The sequence below is a fragment of the Crotalus tigris genome, unplaced genomic scaffold (assembly GCF_016545835.1).
Source record: "Crotalus tigris isolate CLP2741 ecotype Arizona unplaced genomic scaffold, ASM1654583v1 scf7180000017601.7605149639:7615979, whole genome shotgun sequence".
Lineage (NCBI taxonomy): Eukaryota > Metazoa > Chordata > Lepidosauria > Squamata > Viperidae > Crotalus > Crotalus tigris.
The window spans coordinates 600,789-606,455 of NW_024096505.1; the positions used below are offsets into that span (position 1 = coordinate 600,789).

The 5,667-nt window shown below is 34.7% G+C and overlaps 1 long non-coding RNA gene across 1 annotated transcript; it reads right to left on the reverse strand.

The window, feature by feature from the left end:
* Positions 1 to 244: 244 nt before the first annotated feature.
* LOC120319419 lies at positions 245 to 5,092 on the reverse strand. The gene is made up of 3 exons (XR_005559758.1): positions 5,012 to 5,092; positions 1,064 to 1,184; positions 245 to 593 (listed from the first exon to the last, which is right to left on the reverse strand). It is a non-coding gene; the product is annotated as an uncharacterized LOC120319419 (long non-coding RNA).
* Positions 5,093 to 5,667: the final 575 nt, after the last annotated feature.

Genomic DNA, 5,667 nt, shown 5'->3' on the forward strand with positions numbered 1-5,667 from the left:
CTTCATGTCTAGACATGTGTTTTTTCTGCTCCATCATAGGGTAGAAGGAGAGTATTTTTGGGTGATGAGTTCAGCTTCATGATCAAAACACACATTTACTTGTTTTGTTTTCCTTTGAGGTTCTTAAAAGAATTTACTCACTGCAACGAAAAAAACCTCTTCCTCGTCTATTTACACAGCCTACTGGTATATGCTATAAAAGAAAAGAATGAATGAACACACACACACACACACACAATTATACTACTAACCAGATAATAAGTTATTTTATTTAAAATGAAAATAAGATTGTAATTTTTTATTTTCATTTCTTTCTTTGTGATGCTCGTTATTTAGTACAGTAAGTAGCTCAACTCATGCTGGGACTGAAATTATCTCTTAAGAATGACACTTGTTTGACTATATTTCTCTTTCCTCTTAAACAAAAGCTATTACAAAGAAGTTATTACTAAATTTAACCTGCTGGTCCAGCCTTGGAAATCTAAGTGATGGAAAGGTAGCTTTCTTCTTCATTTTTAAATTAAAAATTTTCAACAGGCATCATAATTTCTTGTTTTCTGATAGATTATTTTTCCTTACTCAGTATTTAATACCTGGAAAAGAAGAGAACAAAATCGTACTTGACTAATAATATAGACACCAAATGTTAATATTTCCACTTTATAGAGTTCCATATTTCACTACATAATTACTTTTATTGCAATTTTGTTTCATTATTTCATACAAATTGAGAATACATTACTCTCAGATCTCTTATAAAATTTATAAAATTTCACAGTAAATAAAAAACTGCCTTAGTTGAAATCTCTATTCTAAACTCCCTAAAAACACTGTTCCAGAGCTTTGTGGAGTTTTCATTTAAAGCAAAGCACGTTTTTAATGGCAGGATTTCTGTGCTTGGTATTTCTGAATAAAATGAATAGACTTCACTTTGTATAACAGTGCTGAAGTGTTCTGGAGTCTGGTCATAAAAGGAAGCAATCTAATACTGGACTGAAAGATAACAATTAGTAATACAGCATGAGTATTTTCTGTTTATATGACTAAGCACTTAGTCACCTACCTGGGCTGTGGCTTCGAACTGGACTGACTATCTCTGTGTTTGGCAGGAACTGAAGTTCAGTGCATTTTTCAAACATGAAATTCCCAAGAACAGAAGGGACAGTTTAACTTTGTGGTTATGGCTATAAATGACCAAGGAAATCTTAATTACATTTGAGGAAATATCCCTTAGTCATAAAGGTTCAAACATACTCTAGATCTTTTTAAAAATAAATAAATGCATTTTTGGGTTTTGTGGTAATAAGTAAGTTGTTAAATATAAACATTCAATGTTTCTTTCTTTTTTTTTTCCAAAAATTTCTTGAAACTAAAGTTACCCATTGATTATTTCATGATATGTACAGCTAAGAGCCTTGAAACAAAGAATGTGGCTTTGGTCAAAGTACTGCGTGCAATAGCCATTTTGCTTGATTTACTTTTAAAGTAAATGGCAACATCAAGATAAAAAATTAAGCACATTTATGTATACAATAGCTTTGACAGTTCCAAAGTGGCATACTACCCCAACAGCAACAAATATATTTGAATCATGAAAACACTTGAATCTGGTACAGAATTTTTAATATATGATCAGTAAGTTATTTTTTCTTAAGCATTATTTACTGGTAAACATTCAGTCCTCATATAATTAGATAAGGCAATTCTGTAGTAGTATAATCTGCTTTTTGACATCCTGACAATTAATTTTTCTTCTATGAAATGAATATTGAATATTCATTGAATATCATGTCTCCCCTATATCTTCTTTTCTTTAGACTAGCCAAACCCAATTCCTGCAGCTGTTCTTCGTATGTTTTAATCTCCAGGCCTTGGATCATCTTAGTTGCTCTTCTCTGAATTTTTTCCAGACTCTCAACATCTTTTTTGTGATATGGTCACCAAAACTGGCTGCAGTATTCCAGGTGTGGTCTTACTAGGGTTTTATAAAGCGGTACTAATACTTTGCGTGTTCTTGATTCTATGCCTCTGTTTATACAACCCAGGATTGTATTAGCTTTTTTGGCTGCTGCTGCATACTGCTGGCTCATAGTCAAGTGATCGTTCACTAGGACTCCAAAGTCCCTCTCACAGTTACTGTTTTTAAGCCAGATCTCACTTAATCTGTATTTGTACCTTTGATTTTTCCTGCCTAATTGTAAGACTTCGCTTTTCTCCACATTTTGTTGGATAGGGCCCATTGTTCAAGTTTGTCAAGATCTTTTTGGAATCTGAGTTTGTCTTCTGGGGTGTGGCTATTCCTGCCAGTTTAGTGTCATCTGCAAATTTGATGAGTTCCCCTTCAATTCCCTCATCTAAGTCATTGATGAAGATATTGAAAAGTACTGGGCCTGAGACGGAACCTTGTGGTATCCCACTGCTTACTTCTCTCCATGTGGATGTAGTGCCATTGAGGACTACTTGTTGAGTACGGTTTGCCAGCCAGCTACAGATCCATCTGGTGGTGATGTCTATTCCACATTTTTCTAGCTTACCAAGGAATAGGCTGTGGTCTACTTTATCAAATGCCTTACTGAAATCTAAGTATACTACATCCATAGCATTTTGCTGGTCTACTCGTTTAGTCACTTTATTAAAGAATGAAATAAGATTGGTTTGTCATGATCTGTTTTTAACAAACTCATGCTGGCTACTAGTTATAACTTTGTTTGCTTGTAATCGCAGATCTGTTTTTTGATTATCTTTTCTAGGATCTCCCCAGGTATTGATGTTAAACTGATTGGTCTGTAGTTTCCTAGGTCCATTTTTTTCCCTTTCTTAAAGATGGGAACCACATCAGGTACTTCCTCAGGTACTTCCCTGGTGTTCCAGGATTTATGAAAGATATGGTGCAATGGTTCTGAGATAACATCTGCCAGATCTTTCAGAACTCTGGGATGTAATCTGTCGGGTCCCGGCAATTTATATCGTCAAAATTAGATACGTGTTCTGTTACCATTTTCTTGCTTATTTTAATTTTTGTTTCTAGTTTGTCTTTTGTAGTGGTTTTTTTGGTATGTTGGGCTATAGTTTCTTTTTGTGTGAAGACTAATGCAAAGAATGAGTTGAGTAGCTCTGCTTTCTCCCTGTTGCCTGTCATTTCCTTGCCATCTTCTCTCTTTAGTGGATCTACAGTTTCCTTGACTTTTTTTATTGTTGTTAATATGTTGGAAGAAACTTTTTTTTATTATCCTTGATTTCAGTTGCACGTTTTTGTTCGTTCTGAGCCTTTGCTTTCCTGACTTCATCTTTACATGTTCTGGCTGTCTGTTGATAATCAGCCTTAGTTATGTGCCCCTTTTTCCATTTTTTATATTTGTCCTTTTTGTCTTTCAGTTTGTCAGAGAAATCTTTGTGCAGCCATGGTGGTTTCTTCTTGAATTTCTTGTTTTTCTTTTTCAGTGCTATTGTGTTGGTCTGGGCTTTTATGATCACATTTTTCAGAGTTTCCCACACTTCTTGGATTATTTTCCCCTTTAAGATTTTTATCCATGGAATCTTTCCTAGGTTCTCTCTGAATTTGTTAAAGTCAGCTCTTTTGAAGTTTAAGACCCTGGTTGGGTTGTTTTCTATTGCTAGTGTTTATATTAAACACTTATTATATTAAATTATATTAAATTCCAGTATGACCTGGTCACTTTCACCCAAAGTTCTGGCAACCTCAACTCCCTCTATCACTTCTTCTCTTCCAATATCGCTTTGCTGTCTGGGCTTGGTTGATACTATTTTGGTTATATAACTACTTGTTTTTTTTTCCTGAGGAATACTAACATAATTATGTTGGTATTCAGTATTGGTTCATTAAGGCAAAATTGAAGAAGAAGGTGGGTTTTAATTTGAGAGGGAAGCTATGGTCAATGGCTTTTGACAAAATAGGCTATTTTGATTTATTAAATGTGAAAGTATATACAAGAAATTAGTGCTTTTGTGGAATCATTAGTACTATCATTCTAAGATCACACTAGAATATTTCCCAAGACTCTGTGGTAGATCTCCAGATACTTATTGTGGTTAGGTGTTTTCTAAATTTAGTCTATTCTCTGCAAATATAGTCAGTAGAAGAATGTTGATCAATTATCTAATTATTTTCAGCCTGGGACTAAATTTAATACCAGAATCATGAGATATCTCACATGATATATTGGTTATAAATGACTATAAATAAAGTTGTTCAATTTGTGCATAGTTCACCATTTTGCAAACTGCACAACTGAAATGTATTTTCCATGAAGCTAATCTCTTAAATTATGCCATAGCTTTGTTCAAGTATAACAAAAGTATGAAGGAGTCAAAGGAAATCCATTGGTCTAAACATGTCTCCTAAAATATGTGCTTGGAACATTTTTTGACAACACAGATTGATTCAAGCTGAAGGGAGACACTCTAATATGAGCAGAGTTGTCTTAATGTTAATGCAAAGCTTGGCCAATCAGCATTTCCATCCCTCTAAAAAATTCTATTTATATGGAATAACTCCTCAAGCAGATTCATCACATTGGCTCAGGACATTGATAAAACAGTATGCATGTCATCCTCCAAGCAGAGTTAGCCATGCATATTCTCATTGGCCACACTACTTTTCAGTATAAACTAAAAGCTCCACTGTGCTCAGAAAATCCATGTCAGGAAAGTAATTTCCTGATTTAAGATAAACATAGGACGTATACATTGTTTCCCTGAATAAAATCAGTTTTACTTGTACCATAATACCAGTATACCCACCCACAGGGGAGCAAAGAAACCCAGTCTTTAATCTAAGAATGTTATATAGCAATCATGATTCTTGAAAACAATTTGATTTTACAAGCAGACATGTAAACTATGAGAATAATACAAACACTCCCAAGCATTTAGGAGAATGCATTGGACATTTTGTTAAGTAACCATGACCAGTAAGTAATCATTAACCAATGTCTCGTTTTCTAAAATAGTTTTACTGTTAGAACATTTATAACAAGTTGTTACAACTTACATTAAATATACAATCCTCATTCAATATCTATGTTGCACTGAGACTCTCAAAGTTTCTGTTTGGAAAGCATGTTTACCAACGGCTCAGTATAAAGGAGAGGGTCTGTAAGAATATGAAAGCCTGATTAAAAAGGAAGGTAATTTCAAGTTTCCTTGAAAGAGAATTGTTTCATGGCTGCGTCTTAAAGCTGTCCTCAAAACTGAATTGTTAAGAGTTCAATTCTTGAGTACACAGTGCCTAGTCAGATTGTCTTTGACTGTACTGTTAACACTTTAATTTTAACACAGAAACTATCCTGGTCACTCACTATACTTAGAAATATAAAGCTTGTGAAGCAGGTTGGAAGAATCCTGATTAGAAAAATCCCTTGTGTCAATGTAGTTCAGATACCACTCAAGGCCAGCAAAAATATAACCAAATATCTCTTGTCTCAGGAAAGAAGAGGAAGTCAGATAGACAGACTAATATGGTCTAATGTACAACTTTAAGTAATCTTAATTTCTGTGTGTATATCAGGGATTCCCAGCCTCTGGGCCGAAACAGCAGGTGAGCATGAGTGCACATCCCCACTTGCATGAGCAGCAGGCGAGCACATGCACATACGAGCTCCACTTGCATGAGTGGCAAGAACATGTGCATGCTGCTTGTGCAAATGG